General features: G+C 37.8%; 1 long non-coding RNA gene across 2 annotated transcripts in view; it reads left to right on the forward strand.

Annotated features, from left to right (window-relative positions):
* The first annotated feature begins 7,578 nt into the window (after positions 1–7,578).
* LOC129469802 (uncharacterized) overlaps positions 7,579–17,988 on the forward strand; it is a 51,483-nt gene continuing 41,073 nt past the window's right edge. The window contains exons 1-2 of one of the 2 annotated variants that reach the window (XR_010118616.1): positions 7,586–7,713; positions 11,404–11,526. This is a non-coding gene — a long non-coding RNA (uncharacterized lncRNA). Of the gene's footprint in view, positions 7,714–11,403; positions 11,527–17,988 lie in introns of both variants that reach the window. The other variant, XR_008653100.2, reaches the window with a different exon arrangement.

Raw genomic sequence — 17,988 nt, forward strand, 5'->3', positions numbered from 1 at the left:
AGACAGGTCTCAATTCCTTGCCACATGGATTTCTCCACAGGGCTGCTGGGGTGTCCTCACAATATGGCAGCTGGATTCCCCAAGAGCAAATGAACCAAGAGAAAGCAAGGCAGAAACCACAATGTGCTTTTTTATCTAGATTTGGAAGTAACACACGGTGGTTTCAGCACTGTCCTATAGTTTATACAGGTCATCCCTATTCAGTGCGAGAAAGGACTAGACTAGGGCATGAATATATATATATATATATATCTCATATGAATATGTATATATCTCATATGAATATATATATATATCATATGAATATATATATATCTCATATGAATATATATATTGAATATATATGAATATAAATAAAAATATATATCATATGAATATATATTGAATATATATGAATATATATTCATATGATATATATATATAAAGAGGCAAAAATCATTTGGGGGGCACTTTGGATGCTGGCTTATACACCCTGGAAATCCTGACTCTGTCCTGTTTAAAAATATCCCTACTGACCAGGAAAATATCTGATGCTCAGTAAATGATTAATAGTTGACCAGCTGGTTAATGGAAGATTTGTGTCTCAGTTTCTGAGTTTGTGTTCATGCATATGTGTGTTTGTAAAAAATACTAACTGGGAGTCAAAGGAACCGAGTTCCTTCTTAGCTTTGTCCTGACTTGGTCATGCGCCCGTGTATAAGTCACTTAACCTTCATAATCTTCAATAGCTTCATCCATAAAATGGGAAGAATATCTATCCTGTCTCATTCCCACATTTGTTGTAAACATTGTGTAATGGAAACTTCACTCAATTTGGATTCAGAATAACAAATTCTGGATTCAAATCTCGTGTTAGTAAAGTTGTGTCACATTAGTCCTCACCCTCCATTTCCTTTTTAACAGAACAAATAGGTTAAATTAGATCATCTGTAATGTTCTTCAGATTCTATAGTCTCTATGGCTAATGCAACAAATGATGTAATTTGAGGGCACTTTAAGAAACAGTATTGTGTGGTTTTGCAAAGAACATTATTATTATTGCCAAAAGAGTCACAACACAAGTCAACCTGTCATTAAAGCAGCAGTTTGGCATTCTGATTGAGGGATGGGCAGGCCAGCATAGCAATGCCACACATTGTTAGAAGGGCCTAGAGGACAATTGGAGGTGGAATTGGCAATTACTGGCAATCCCGACTTCAGCTGATCATGCTGTTGCTACCACTTCACAGGCTCCACTTCAGCAGGCTAAAACCTTGCCAATGGCCTCTGAGGTTTCTGATTTGATGGCCCAGAAAACTTAAGAAAGTGTGAGGAAAAACTTTCTCACCAGGGCCCCAGAGGGCACCCTTGCACCTTTCTAGAAATGAAGGGTAACAGCCCCAACCACAAGTCAGCTGTGATTTGTGAGTACTATAAACACAGACTTATTTTAGAATTCTGGTCAGCCTCTCTCAGTCCCCGCATGTACTCATGGACGTCAGCCAAGAATAATTCCCCTCTCTAAATTGTAAGAAATCTTCAAAGGCCACCAAATCACTAAATGCAAAAGACTCTTGGTAAGACTCCTTCATCATAAGATGTCATTTAATATTCTCTCTGCTTTTGTTTGAAAACTTGTTTATCAGAAGTCAGTAAGAATTGAGGCAATAACACCTATCACATTTGTACTTCAGGCATGTTTGTTTTTTCAATATCATTTGAAAACTAAGATTTGTAGGTTTTGCAAAAAACATTTTTTTTATTTGGCATAGAGAGAGTTTAACTTTGAGATCTCTCTCTAATGGTTTTTCTTACTAAAACAGCTTCAACTTTGGCAATCATAACCCACTTGGTCCTCATAATGGACAATACGCTTAGCAGCCTGGATTTTATAGATATATATATATATATACACACATTATACATAGTAACAGAAAAGCAAATGTCTACAGAAATGTTATTGTTTGTATCTTGTATGAATAACATACTTCCTATACTTCTAAGAACTCAGAAACATATCTTTCATCTGTCTTTAGAATAAACTCTGGGGTGTGAAATTCTGAACAATGATGTAACTGATATATTTGAACAAACATCTGTAAAGCAAGACAAAGTGTCATTGATTTGTTTGTAGAACTAGACCATTTGAAGTCAAGCATGTGGATCTTAGTGGCTTGTCAGCATTCTTACCAGTGGTGGCTAGTTATAATAAGCTTAAAACATTCAAGCATATTAACACAGCTCTGGGCATAGGACCCAAAAGAAAACACTAGGATTCAAAGCAATACAAAACAGTGCTACCAATTACACTGCATTACGCTTCTTAGATTTTTGATGCTTAATCCCTCAAAGCCACCTTGAACCATGTGCCGAAGCCACCAAGAGTGTTGAATGAAAAAATCCAGGGGGATTAAGGAGTCATTTCCGCTAGAGAGAAACACGTTTTCTCAGCTGTTCTGGTTTCTATGAGGAGGGATTTTCCCTAAACACTTCTGCCCTCTTTCTGTTCCTTTACTCCCTTTCTTCTGGGGAGCAGAGTAATCTATCTTATGGGGAATTTAAGGGTAAGTTTGGCATGCTGAGCTCAGTTTCACCCACCATCATTTTTGGAAGAAAAAGACCCTCTGCTCCTTCATTCTTAAATCCTATCTGTCAAGCCAACGCCCCCTACCCCGCAAGCTGGGGAGGCTCACTAGGCTCCAGCATTATAAATAGAGTGGATAAGTCTCTGAGGGTCAGTTAGCAGAATACTTCTTTCTCACAAAGAACAAACTTCAACTTTCCCAATATTTTGGGTTTCCATCCGTCAATCTTTATCTTATAGTGTGTAACAGTATCTTACAGTATCCAACGGTGTCCAACAAACCAATTAACAGAAACGTTTCTCCACATTTTTTATATCCCCCAAATCTAGCCCACGCTTGCAGCTATATACTGGGTTTGAAGAAATACACATGTTAAGAAGGTATATAGTTAAGGTTGAGACTTAAGAAAATGCTCTTGATACCATATTAAAAGAGAGGTAAAAATTTTTTCCATATTTTGAACACTGCATGAAGCATTCATGAATGTCCACTTTTTTTTGCAAAATCACAAGTATTTTATTGAGTTTTATAAAATATTTTTACATGCTTTAGTTGGTTCTCTGCCTACTGAAATACGTCTTATTATATTTTCAAATAGGTTTCCTAAGCAGAGACCTCTTGCTTAGCATCCAACTCAGAAGAAAAAGCTATTTTGTGTAGAAAGCAAAATAGTTGTTTTATAATCAGCATATGCAGTATCTACAATTACTGTTATTTATTTTATCCAGTCAATATAGAGGAAATGAACTTTCTAGTGTTTCTTCCTTATCTGTGTTTTTTCTTCTTTATTCCATACTTTTTCCTATGCTTTGGAATCATTCAAAAGTCCCATTTCCTTATTTTTATTGTTATTTTTGAGACAGCCTGATTCTGTCGCCCAGACTGGAGTGCAGTGGCATGATACCGGATCACTGCAACCTTCACATCCTGGATTCAAGCAATTCTCATGCCTCCGTCTCCCAAGTAGCTGGGATTACAGTCACCCACAACCACACTTGTCTAATTTTTGTATTTTTAGTAGACACAGGGTTTATACATGCTGCCCAGGCTGGTCTCAAACTCCTGGCCTCAAGTGATCCACCCACCTCAGCCTCCCAAAGTTCTGGGATTACAGGCGTGAGCCAACACACCAGCCAAAGGTCCCATTTCTTTCTTGACAGCCACTGTCAGGAACTCTGATCTGAGTCAATAGAAGTTGGACGGGATTCTGAAAAATTTTGAGGCCTGCCTCAATTCAAGCACCTAAGTGAGTCCATGAGAATATTATTATATGTCTTTAATATTTTTAATATTCCTGTAATTAGATTGATAGCTATATAATGAAGCTAGGAGAATCACATATACAGCATTGAGGTGGACTGCTCATTGCTGTTACACTGATATGAAGAGAAAACTCTAATTTTCAGGAGGAAAATTTTGTATCATTCACCACCTAAATGTTTCAGTTAATATTAAGGTCTAAATTTATTAATAGTTCTACCTTTTCAGCCTATATTCAGTCTACAGGCTAGTAGGAAATGTTCCATGTAACGTGTGTGTGTAGGGGGGGGTTAAAAAATAGGTGTGAGTTGAGGATGCTCTGATTCAGTTTGAATGCCTGTGTCAGTGTTTTTTCAGCTTCTTCTATAGTACACCTGGGCATTTAAATCTACTTTCTCAGGCTTCACTTGAGAATCATGAGAGACTCATCATTTGCTTTCAAAGCACTCCTGCCTGTTGAGTTCCTCAGCTAACTTGATTTATTCCTTAAAAGCCACAACAGCCATCTTTTTCTTAATTTTTCAGGATATAACAAGAAAAGGTGAGAGATCCACAACTTTGTTTAATATTCTTCCTCTGAAACTACTTAGGATTTTGAAATTACAGAATAGGCCAAGAAGAAATATTTAAGGTGATTTGTTTCAAGGAGGAAGTGAACAGGATAGGGCAGGACCCAACATGAAATGGAATAAAAGAAAGGGGAAATGAACAAATGGAAGATGCTTTGGATTAAGAAGTAAAAGTAGAAATTAGGTGACAGAGACCTTTCATCAGAGAGTTAAATAATTTTTAATTTACTTAGACTATAAGGAGAAATGTGAGGTTCTTTTAAAGCAGTTTTCATTTCATTCACTATGTCAAGATTTTTGTTTCTTTTATTTTATGATTATTATTTATTATGAAAGAGCATTAAAACATTAAAGGAATTTCTAAACATAAAAACACTGTTTCCCATTACCCTAACACACTGAACATTTGTGTCACTTCCCTGAGCCATCCTCTTCCACCCTCAGGCCAGATCAGGTAACCTATTTAAAGCTCTCTATATTTGTTTTCACATATTTAGCCCAGTTGAACATGAAATTTTTACCCTTGATTGTATGCCCAACATCTAACGTTGTGTGACACATAGTAGGTATTCAATATTTTGATAAAAATAAATGATGAATAAATATTTCTCTTAATTATTCATCCTTGAACTCTGTACGTCCTAATGCCTCACCAGTTTATATATATAAATGAAAACATTTAAATCATTAAACTGAATTTCATTAGCTTTAAGGCCTCACTTGCTTGTGAAGGAGTTCCTGGATCCTAAAATATCCCTCTTAAATATTTAAATTCCCAACATTCTCCCTGGTCTCTGCTCCTCCAAAGAACAGGTCTCTGTCAATCCTACCAGCACCAAGGCTCTCAATGCCATATGGAAAAACAAAAATAGTTTCTTCCTCCCTCTGTCTGCACTTTGATGTACTCAGTTACAAATGCCCCACAATAATACCACTTGGTCACTGATATGTTACAAAGCTTAACAGGCTCACAGTCGCTTCTTCTCTATGGTAAACCCATGCTGGCAAATAAGAGTCAACGGACTCCGTATGAGTCGATCAGTTCAGACAGCAGAGAGAAAACAGTGTCTTCTAGTCCGCATGCCGGCTTTTATACCTATGCATTTAGGAAACCTGTTTACCCAGCAGTTTTGTCTTGATATGGACATACTTGATATGTTGGTAGGGGGTCTGATTTTTGTTTTGTTCCCATCACTGTACTTAACCATCATCTGAAGATTTTTTTAATCCCCTAATTGTATATCTGGAATATGTTGTATCTTTCTGGTCCCTTTTAGATATTAGAACAGCCTCATTCAACTCTTCACATTTCAAATTCTACTGTTGTATTTCTTCTTCCCCATAGCTAAGGCTTAGTCTTTAACCTGGGGGTGGGGGTCTGTAGTTCTTAAGAGACATGGTCTGCTCTTTTACTCATCCCATCCCTCTTCCAGGGAGCTGTCACATGGGAAGAAGAAATAGAAGAAATGGCAGGGGTCATACATAGCTGGCTGTCCGATGCTGGGGGAAGGTGACCCTAGAATCTATTCCTCGAAGTCTCCACTAATGTGAGACTCTCTACATAATTGTTGTTATGCACAATTTTTTAGGGGCACTCTTCAGCTTTGCTATGATCTCTCCTTTACTTAATAACCCTACAGAGAGGATCAACCACATCTCTCTTTTGGCTACAACAGGGACCTATGCCTCCAAACCCCTCCATAAGGGAGGGCATCATCTGAACAGCTCCATATCATCTATATCTTCTGCTGCCTCTTTCTCAAGTGTTATGCACCTTCTTTTGTTGTTGTTGTTGTTGTTTCTTTGAGACAGGATCTTGAGCCATGGTAGCTCCTGAGGTCCTTGTGTGGGACCCCTGATGGACTAGGAGTTAGTCCATCAGGTGGCCATTTTCCCTTCATGTTCCTCCCATGTAACCTATTACCCTGGTGACTCCACTGATTTAGCTACTCCAGTGAGGCCTCTGCCTTATGAAATGACCAGGTGAGAAATAAGCACCAGTCTTCATGTTCACATTTGGACCCACAACTCCAGGGAACAAACATCAAGATCTCCTGAGATCTCCCTCACATTCTGTCTCGGGGGATGGGTCAGGTGGCTCTACCAGTTCTGCAGCTCAATAAACACTTAGTCAAGAATGAGAAGCCTGTTGTCCCCTTCTTGCAATTCACGATTTCTGTTCAAATCTCTCTCCCTCTTTGCTTTTGTTGAAGAGAGAGCCAGCTGCCTATGAAAATGCATGCTCCCCTTTCATGATGTATATATGTCTCTAACAGACCATGACCCATTCAGAGACTGTGTTTCCTAGCCTCCCTGTCATGTAGGTAGGACCATGAAACTTGGTCTTACCAATGAAATACAAATGAAGGTGATGTATCTGCACCAGGCCCAAGCCTTTAAGAAGCTGGTAACTTCTCTCTGCTTTCTTCTGCAGTTGGATGAAGAGGACTTTAATGCCTTGGGGGATGGTCAAGATACAGAATGCAAGAAGCTTTGATTCCTAACTGACTCCATAGAGAAAAGCCATTGCTGACCAATAACACACACATGGATTTTATGTCAGTAAAATATAAATCACTATTGTGTTACGACTGTTCTGCATTCTGTTAACAGTACCCAGAAGTACCCCCAAATAATATACGTAGGCTAGGCACAGTGGCTCATGCCTGTAATCCCAGCATTTTGGGAGGCCAAGGTGGGCAGATCAGAAGGTCAGGAGTTCAAGACCAGCCTGGCCAGCATGGTGAAACCCTGTCTCTACTAAAAACACAAAAATTAACCAGGCATGGTGGCAGACACCTGTAATCACAACTATTTGGAAGGCTGAGGCAGGAGGATTCCTTGAACTTTAGGAGGCAGAGGTTGCAGTGAGCCAAGATCATGCCACTGAGCTTCAGCCTGGGCAACAGAGCAAGACTGTGTCTCAAGTATATGTGTGTGTGTGTGTGTGTGTGTGTGTGTGTGTGTGTATGTAATATGTCTGTGAGAGAAGGCAAAGAGTTTTTACGTAGTCACTTACAAGGCCAGACTTCTAAATGAGTTATAGAGATGCCTAGATCCAATTGTTGGATATTTTCCTTGAAATACAGGTAATGAATTGGCCTTTATTTCATCAGCTTTGAGCCCTAGTCACTGTCATCATCACAGTCATTATTACCGCCTCACAGCTAAACTTTGCGTGCCAGAAACCATTCTTATCACTAGCTTATTTAATTCTCACACAACCACATTTTAAAGATGAAGAAACTGAAGCACAAAGAAGTTTATGGAATGTGCTGAAGGTTACATCAGGAAGTGGTGCAACCAGGACTCAAACACAGGTAGTCTTGTTCTAAAGCCCAAGTTTTTAACAACTAATGCATACAGTCTACAACTTCAGAGTACTGTCACATGTTCCAGGACTTTGAGAATAGTCCTAGTCAGCATCTTTTGCTATGTGTATCTTTATGTAGTTATATAACTCATGTTTCCCTAGACCATATGTAGTAAATATACACATTAAAAATGCAGTGGCAAAACAGGTATTCTCCCATTTAATTCAGGAACCATGTGTTTCCAAATGGCCATGCCATTCCTCTCTTGTGTCTAATTGCATCTGTTCTGGCCACAGCTTGAGTCTCTGTAATAGAAATGAGTCTGGCCTCACTTCTGTACCAGCCTTTACTGCTCTTAATAGAAAAATGGTTCTACTCTTAACATTGTCAAAACTTCTTTTTAGAATACAAGACAGAAAGTTCTTACCTTCTTTGTAGCACACACACTACACACACAGACACACAGACACACAGACACACACACACATTGTTCAGCTCATTTATGTGACTTCTTTTCCATTTTTAGCTTCTCTTCAGACTTGGCACAAGTGCTTGGGAATAGGGAAAAAGGCTATGGAAAGAGGTTGAGTTTGAAGAAAATCCAAGTGATATTCACTAAATATTGCATCAAAATGGCCTCTGCCCTTGTCTCCTGTCTTCACCTCTCACCCAAACCTCCACCAGTGTCTCTGCCCCAAGCTTATGAATCATGGTGCTCTCTCTGGCTTATTTGGTGAACTTCCCAATAGCAACATGTACAGCCCTTGCACCCTCTCCATCCTCCCTAGCCCATATTTCTTTTGAGTCTCGGTGATAGGACCAGTCACAAACTCCAATATGTTCAACTATTGCCTCTCTGGAAGCACTATTTAAGTTGTCACAGAAATAGAATCCCCAACAGCACTCATTCCCCAGTTAGTCCATCTAAAAAAACAGAGAATGTTTTGATTAAGTTGAATTCAAAGCAGCCCCCACAGCTAAAGTCCTTACTCTGGAACTATGGCTGTGATTTTAACCTTAAAGTAGAGAAAACTCTCGCTCTACTTTCTTTTACATTATTTCATGGTAATCTTTCATGTATCAACAGTGGCTTTCTAGTTTTTATTTTAATAGTTTCATTCGATCACAAAGATTGAAAATAACACGTAATTATTCTTTTGTTAATAAACATTTAGGATTTTTTTTGGGTCCCACTTCATTTTATTTTCGCTAAGGAAAAAAATTACTGCTATGGTATTTTCAAAAAAATTATTGAAATATTAATCCTCGTTCTCTAGGGGAAAAAGTACCTTTATGAAGTAATAATTTCCTACAGGATCTCAGAGTATCAGCTAGTGGCTTCAAGGCTGAGTCTATAAAACTATGTGTGGTAAGTTTAAAGGTGCCTATTTGTTAAATGATAAACTTATGAACAAGATTTTTCAGACTGTATTTACCTGGGGATTCTGAGTCCTCTGAAGAGGCCAATAATTGTGAGAATTGCTTGATAATTCAAGTATTCCTGGAATTTCCAGCGTGTTATGAAGTTTGATTATTAAACCTAACTTTGGCAAAGAAGGCAATGATGTTTTTTGCAATCTATTGCTATTACGAGCTTCTCCCCAACTGCACTGAGGTTTTTATGTTGAAGAACCACGGGGCTTGAAGAAACGCAGCAGAAGACTCGGCAATAAGAGGCCTCACTGAGCGCAAAGGAGCATGGCCCCTGGGTCCAAGGCCCAAGGTGAGCAAGAAGAGGAGGAAACTGAATCTTCTATGAGACCACATTTTAAGAAGAATGTGGTTAAGATACAAAAGTTGTAGCTGGAAAAGCAATGCAGAGGACAAAGTCTCATGTGAAAAGCAAGGGTGAAAATGGAAGAAACACGTGATAGGATCAGAACTCCAAAAAATGGAGAGTTAGTCAGGATGGAACATTCAGAACAGGTATAAGAAACAGCTTTACGGTGGCTGTTGCAACTTAAAAAGATCACGGTCTGACACTCTATTAACAAGTATTATTACAGGTTAATGATAATGTAGTTACATAATAATAAACTGAAGGTTATAGAGGATCTAAATATGCTTCCAAGTGCTAAAAAATAAAATCTTTCATCAAATCTAAGATGCTATTGTGTGTAAGATGTATCTGAATGTTAGAGGGTTAAGATGTGGAATCAGGTGTGACTTAGAATCTAAGATATATGGTAAAGTGAATTCTCTTCCATATAATTTAAAATGCTGGCTATTTTATTATACCATGATTCTTTGAAAGTGGCGGAATGTACAGTATATTTTGTAGTTACGTACTCATTCCACAGATTATTTAATAAACCCCTGAAGTGAAACACACTACACAACAATCTCTAAAGGTAGAGAATTAAAGGGTGACATGGATCATGTTTTCCCAGATCATATTGTTTTGTAATAATTTGATCAAATACCCTATCTACAAATACCATATCTTTTGTTATCTTAGGATGGGCTGGGCCTTAATGGTCTCAAATTGACCCTCAAATCTCAGTAGAGTAATCCAACAAAGGTTTTATTCTAGATCAGCTCACATCACAGTCTGATGCTATCAGGAAGCCTTTCTCCATCTTGGAGTGACAAAGTCTGGAGCATAGAGTCTCCTGGGCTACTACAGCAGGGAAGAGACATGGAGGGAACCTACTGAGACCGTTAGCAGCCTTGGCCTGAAGCTCGCTTCGTTCCTCTGCTTGTGGTCATTGGTGGAGCATTCATCTAGGCCAACTGAACTGCAAGAGAAGCTGGGTACTATTGAAAATCAGAATGGAGATTTGTGAACACTATTTCTGGGATAGGAGTTATTAAATGGCTTTACTTGGACAGAAATCCTCTAAACACCATGTGATTTCATGAAGCAATCAATGAAGAAGTTGCCTGACTCCGTGATTGACATCTGTGCTCCACATTTGACCTCCTTTGTATATCTTTTTGAAAATAAGTGGCATCTTTTTCTATCTTAATATTTTATAAATAACATACTCTTCTGTAAAAATAAAATATAATTTATTTACAATAATCTCATTAGGCATGAACATCACTTTTGAATTATCATGGACAAAGTATTTAGAACCATATAAAAATTATAATTATGGCTATGCAAGCTCCCCTTTGGATCTCAGGCTTTAAAGATTTAAACATATAGCACAACAAATAATATTAGGTATGACAAAGCTACTGCATCCCCAGGCCCAGGGAGTACCATTTGTGTGTACTGGGAGTGTAAGTGGTGTGTGCAGGGTCATCTGAAAAGAGCAAGGCAAGCCTACCCCTGGAGTTGTAGGACACACAGCAGCCCAGGGTGGAAACCTGAAAAAAATACTCATTTTAATCTTTATTGAAAAACATTATCTGCCCTGAAATTATAATTATGGACTCTCAAGAAGAGAGCAACTTTATGGAATAAAATTAGAGAGGCGTTTTACCTAAAACACTCTATTTGAAATGACGTAAAAATGAACGAATAAAGGAATTTAACTGCTGGCCTGAAAATGTAAGCATAGAAATAAATAAAAATAGAAATATAGTCCCTAGTATTTTAGAACAAGCCCAGGAAAATGGAGATTTTAACAGCAGAAACCATTAAAATTTTTGATGCCTCACCACAAGAAGGTGGAAGCTTCCCCATTCCTGAATCGTTTCAACTGCCTTCTTTTTTTCTTTTGTTTGTTGTTTGTTTGTTTGTTTTAGAGACAGGGTGTCATTCTCTCACCCTGGCAGGAGTGCAGAGTGCCATCATAGCTCCCCGCAACCTTGAACTCCTAGGCTCAAGTGGTCCTCCCACCTCAGCCTCCCAAAATGCTAGGATTACAGGTATGAGCTACAATGCCCAGCCACTTTTAATTATTTTCTTTCGCTCTCTCTCGAGTCTGATTATATATTGTTACTAATTTTTAACAAACATGCCAGAGTTTTGCATTTAAATGAATGTTGTTTCAGTCTAAGTAGTCATCTTGAGAGTCTGTGGGTTAATTTGATTGATGTTATCATTGTCCAAATATTTTTGGAAACTCCTCTTTTGGAATTGCCTTCAAAGTCAACATCACATACTTTGGAACAGTGACAAATCAATGTCCTAAAAGGAAGACTCTTATTTGAAGCCACCAAATGTTCTTTGAAGTTAAATTTATTACCTAAAGGAAATTATCCAGCGTATTAATATCACTTTAAATTCTAAGATATATATAAGAAGATATGACCTTAATAGTAATTATGATTTTACACAACTTACACACAGGTATGAAAGATATTTTGATAAAATGTTTTGAGCAAAAATAGCTAGTGGTAATGTTGTTGGTAGCTATCAGTCCATGGAAATCTCTATTAAGTCTACTATATTTACTTAAAATCGTTTTTTGGCTCTTTTTTTTCAATTACACTTATGTTTTCAGGTACAAATTCTCTGTCTGAGCATTCTAACCAAATAAGGCCAGATGACTTATGGACCCTTCCACCAGTTTTTAAAATTATGGTGTCATTTTGTATTTCTACCTCCTTAAAATAACTATATAACCAAATTAAACTCATTAGGATTTTATATTCAATTAACATTAACAGTTTTTTTTAAAAAAAAATAGTTTTGTAATAGTTTTAAAAAGCATGAGATGAAAGGAAAAAGCAATAGATTTGGGGTGCTTAATCAATGCCAGGCACTCAGCCTGACTGAAACCAGAAGACAATTGGAGTGGGGAGAACCCAAGCCAAGTGTGTACTTAGATCCTCCTTTTGGATGAGGGCACAGTAGGCCCTCTCAAACCAGGATGGGACAGACCTTCCTGGGTGCCCTGTTGATTTGTCCCTCAAACCACACAGCGAAAGTTACCTCCCACTGGGAAGATGCCATAGGAAGGCCTGATTTCCCACCACTAATGCTGCTGAAGCTCGGGCTTGTTGGTTGTTTTGTTTTAGAGACAGGGTCTGGCTCTGTTGCCCAGGCTGGAGTGAGTGGTGTAATCATAACTCACTGCAGCCTCCAACTCCTGGGCTCAAGTGATCCTCCTGCCTCAGTTTTCCACATTCCACCTGCTGGGATTACAAGTGTGAGTCACCACAATGGGCCTGAAACAGAGACTTAATGTCCCAATCATGGCCACTGGATACTGAGAGAAAAATTTCTGTGTACGGATGGGAAGGGTGAGGCTTGGCAGGCATAGCTTTTGAGACAGGAAGAGGAAGCCCCTCTTTTCTTCTCCAGATTGTGATTTGGGGAAAGCCAGGAGAATCTCAGAGTCCTGCCACTCAAAACTAACCATCCTATATAATGCATCAAAATCTCATTATTTTTATCTATTTTATTTATTTATTTATTCATTTTTATTTATTTATTTTTTTTAGATGGAGTCTTGCTCTGTTGCCCAGGCTGGAGTGCAGTGGTACAATCTCGGCTCACTGCAACCTCCACCTCCTGGGTTCAAGCAATTCTCCTGCCCCAGCCTCCTGAATAGCTGGGATTACAGGCACGCGCCATCACACCCAGCTAATTTTTGTATTTTTAGTAGAGATGGGATATCACCATGTTGACCAGTCTGATCTCGAACTGCTGACCTCGTGATCCGCCTGCCTTGGCCTCCCAAAGTGCTGAGATTACAGGCATGAGCCACCGTGCCCATCCATCATTATTTTTAATAGATCTATAATGTTCCATATTATGACCATATCATAATTTATTCAACTATTCCCCTTGTAATGAACATCCAACTTGTTTTCAGGTTTTTGCCACCTGAAAAATCACCTGTTTATTACAGAGCTTTTACTTTACAAGTAATAAACCCTTTAATAGACATGTGTTTATGTACTGGTAATTCCTCAATTGGGATTACTAAATAAAAGTGTATGATGTTTTAAATTGTAATAGCCATTTCCAGTTTAATTTCTAAAAAGGTTTGAGCAATGCACACTCCAGCAGCTAGGTAGAGGGCCTACTTCACTAATGTTGGACAGTGTGTTACCTTTTCTTCTTTAAATTTTTGCTTATCTGGTGTGTGAAATATTCCATCTAATTTTCTTATATTTTTCATTTCCTTGATTCACTAGTGAAAATAAAATGTTTGTGGCCCATTTTCTTTTCTTTATTTACGACTTCTTTTAGTAGTCATTTGTACATTAGGGATATCACTTACATGTCTTCCGATGGCATTCTGATTGCATATATTTTTCCCAATCCATTGTTTTGTATAAGATATGTCTTTAAATACACACAAGTACACACACACACACAGTCATGCACTGCATAATGACATTTCAGCTAATGATGGGCCTCTTATAGGATGGTGTTTCTGTAAGATTATTGGTCCTATAAGATTATAATACTGTATTTTTCCACTACCTTTTCTATATTCAGATATGTTTACATATTAAAAACTTACCACTGTGTTACAATTGCGTACAGTATTCAGTAAAGACACAAGCTGTAAAGGTTTATAGCCTAGGAGCAATAGGCTATGCCATATAGGCATGTAGTAGGCTATACCATCTAAGTTTGTGTAAGCACTCCATGATGTTCGCAAAGTGGTGGAATCACCTCATGATTTATTTCTCAAAATGTATCCCCATTGTTAGGTAATGCATGACTATATATGTATATATGTACACACACATGTATATATATTCCTTCATTCTAATCCAGTTAAATATAACCATTTTCTTGCTAAGTTTCCTACCTACCTTAACATCTCTCTTGACCAAAATTGTACACGTATTTTTAAATATTTTGTTTTATTTTTAATTTTTACATTTTGTTTATATTAAAATTCCATTTAAAGATGGGTTCAAGGAGGAACCCCCTAGAAGCTGATGAGCCTTGCAAGTTCCAGTAGTTTGCAACTCATCTTTAGGTCATTTCTTCCTCACAAATCATTCCTTTCTCATCCAAGTATTTCTCCTGTTTCCATCAATATACTTGGAAATAACAAACCACTTTTCTTTTAAAATAGTGAATCCAAAATTTGTATTGAATTTCCCCCAATTAATTAAAATAAATTTACTTCAACAAGCACTCTCTATTGCTGTCTGCTGTGCATCGGGTGTTGGGGAAACATTGGCAGAGATACAGATAGGGGAAAATGTGACAGCGCAGTTTTCCATAGGGCACTTCCAAACTGGATAAGATGTTCTTTTTTAGACCAAAGCTCTACAAAGTTACAGTTCAACTTTATATCAAGGGACCAATTTTTCACACACTAATTATCATTTAAAATTGGGTGGTGAAAAGGGAAATGGCAGAAAAATTTTGTGGAGTGGGGGTTGTCTCTTTTGTTCTCTTGTGGGAAAAACAAAAAACAAAATAAAATGTGACTGTTGCTTCCTTCCCCCACATCCCAAACTCTATGTGGTTCGGAGGAAGGAAGTGTTCAGGAGAGAAATCAGTTTCCTAAAGTTTTTACAACCAAAAGACTTAGGGGATTGAATTTTTTTCTAAAATAACAACTGCAAACGGATATTTATATAAAGAGTTAGGTCAAACCTAAGAACTAAGAGTTTATTTTTAGATTTCTGCTTGGCCAAGGGGGAAATATGGTAAATGAGCCTCATGTTCTTAAATGGGCATGCAGTGGAACTCAAAAGATTTCAGAAATCTGAGAAAAGGCACTTAAGAACATCAGTTTCCGCAGGCATTATTAGAAACCCCTAGACAATAACAATATTACTACGGGTTTTCTTCCTTCCCCCCCGGCCCCCAAAATTACTTTCAGTTTTAGTGCTCTGGTTTCTACATTCTTGAAGATACCAAAACAAAAAGAATAAAGATTATGTAAACATGGAAGATATAAATAGAATGTCAAGTGACTTTAGCTGCACAGGTGGTGAAGCTGTGCTTTCTGTGGGGCAGCCCCCAGCCCTGTGTGGCTATGAAGCATTTAAATGTGGCAAGTCCAAATTGAGATCTGCAGAAGCATTTAGTACACATTGGATTTAAAAATGAAGTATGAAAAAATACGAAATATCTCATTGAAATGTTTATATTGATTACATATTGAAATGGTCATATGTTAGACATAGTTGGTTCTACAAAATATATTATTAAGATTAATTGCACCTGTTTCTTTTTTCCTTTTCTAAGTGTGACTACAAGAACATTTAAAATTGCATCTGTAACTCAGAAAATCTTTCTATTATATAACAGTGGTACAGTATTGGAATTAAGAGCTGGGCTCTGAAGTAAACCTACCTGGATTCATAGTTGGGCTACTGATACACAGGCGAGATGACCTTGGGTAGGTTCCATAGGCAATCTGTGCATCAAATTTCATATTTACAAAACTATGAAGGATAAAAGCTTTCCTATTTCAGAGGGCTGTTTGAGCATGAAGCGTTCAGAGCCTGGCACAGTATAAGAATTCACTAAGGCTTGGTTCTGTTATTTTTACTTCAGAATCCAAAAAAGCAAACACTTTTTTTCTGTAAGAGAGAAGCTCTAAAAATAAACAACAAAAAAAAATTAAAATCAGAAATTTGATGCCTCCCCCACCTTCCTTCCCCATTCTTTGCAGCCAACTTGTTACATTGAGGAAAAAAATCAAACTATCCTTCTAAAACAAAATATTTTCAAGATGTGAGATTGTCTGTTGGGTATTTTTTACCCCCCATAGCTGTGCCCAGTTCTCTGAGAAGACCAATGCAATTAGAGAAAACTATAGATTTTTCCTTTCTATTAGCACATCTCATACAGAATTATTGGCTGTAGTATTGGATCTGACTTTAGAAAAAATAAGAGCATGTATCTGATGCCCCTGACATCATGGAAGTGAGCCTGAAAACAATAATAGTTACAAGGCATAACTTGAAGTTATTGTGGGTTCAGTTCTAGACCACTGCAATAAAGTAGACATCACAATAAAAGGAGCCATACTATTTTTTTTGGTTTCCCAGTGCATTTAAAAGTTATGTTTATACTATACTGCAATCTATTAAGTGTGCAATAGCATTATGTCTAAAAAATGTACATACCTTAATTTTAGAACACTTTATTGCTAAAAAATTCTAATGATCATCTGAGCTTTGAATGGGTCCTAATCTTTTGCTGGTAGAGGGTCATGCTTTGACAACCACTGCTGATCAGGGTGGTGGTTGCTAAAAGGTGGGGTGGCTACAGCACTTTTTAAAAATAAGACAACAGTGAAGTTTGTCACATTGATTGAATGTCCCTTTCACAAAAGATTTCTCTGTAGTGTATGATGCTATTTGATAACATTTTACCCACAAGAGAACTTCTTTCAAAACTGGAGTCAATCCTTTTAAAACCTGCCACTCCTTTATCAACTAAGTTTATGTAATATTCCAAATTCCTTGTTGTCATTTCAACACTGTTCACAGTATCTTCACCAAGAGTAGATTCTATCTCAAGAAACCACTTTCTTTGCTCAGCCATAAGAAGCAACTTCTTATCCATTCAAGTTTTAACATGAGATTGAAGGAATTCAGTCCAATCTTCAAGCTGAACTTATAATATCAGTTCTCTTGCTATTTCCACCACATCTACAGTTCCTTCCTACACTGAAGTCTTGAACCCTCAAACGCATCCATGGAGGTTAAAATCAACTTCCAAACTCCTGTTAATGTTGATATTTTGACCTCCTCCCATCAATTACGAATGGTCTTTCTGACATCTAGAATGGCAAATCCTTTCTAGGAGGTTTTCAATTTGCCCGGATCCATCGAGAAATCACTATCTATGGCAACTATAGTCTTATGAAATGTATTTCTTAAAAAATAAGACTTGAAAGCCAAAATTACTACTTGACCCATGGGCTGCAGAAAGGACATTGTGCTAGCAGCATGAAAATAACATTAATCTCCTTATGCATCTCCATCAGAGGTCTTAGGTGACCAGGTGCATTGTCAATGAGCAGTAATGTTTTTTTTTCTTTTTTTTTCTTTATTTCTTTTCTTTTTTTTTTTTTTTTTTTTTTGAGACAGAGTCTCACTGTCACCCAGGCTGGAGTGCAGTGGCACGATCTCGGCTCACTGCAGGCTCCGCCCCCCAGGGGTTCATGCCATTCTCCAATGAGCAGTAATGTTTTGAAAGGAATCTTTTTTTCTGAGCAATATGTCTCAACAGTGAGATGAAGATACTCAGTAAACTGTGCTGTGAACAGATTTCCTTCACCTAGGCTTTGTTGTTCCACTTATAAAGCACAGGCAGAATAGATTTAGCATAATTCTTAAGGGCCTTCAGATTTTTGGAATGGCAAATGAGCACTGGCATCAACTTAAAGTCATCAAATTGCATTAGCCCCTAACAAGAGAGTCAGCCTATCCTGCAGAGGTTTGAAACCA

The sequence above is a fragment of the Symphalangus syndactylus genome, chromosome 2 (genome assembly GCF_028878055.3).
Source record: "Symphalangus syndactylus isolate Jambi chromosome 2, NHGRI_mSymSyn1-v2.1_pri, whole genome shotgun sequence".
Classification (NCBI taxonomy): Eukaryota; Metazoa; Chordata; class Mammalia; order Primates; family Hylobatidae; genus Symphalangus; species Symphalangus syndactylus.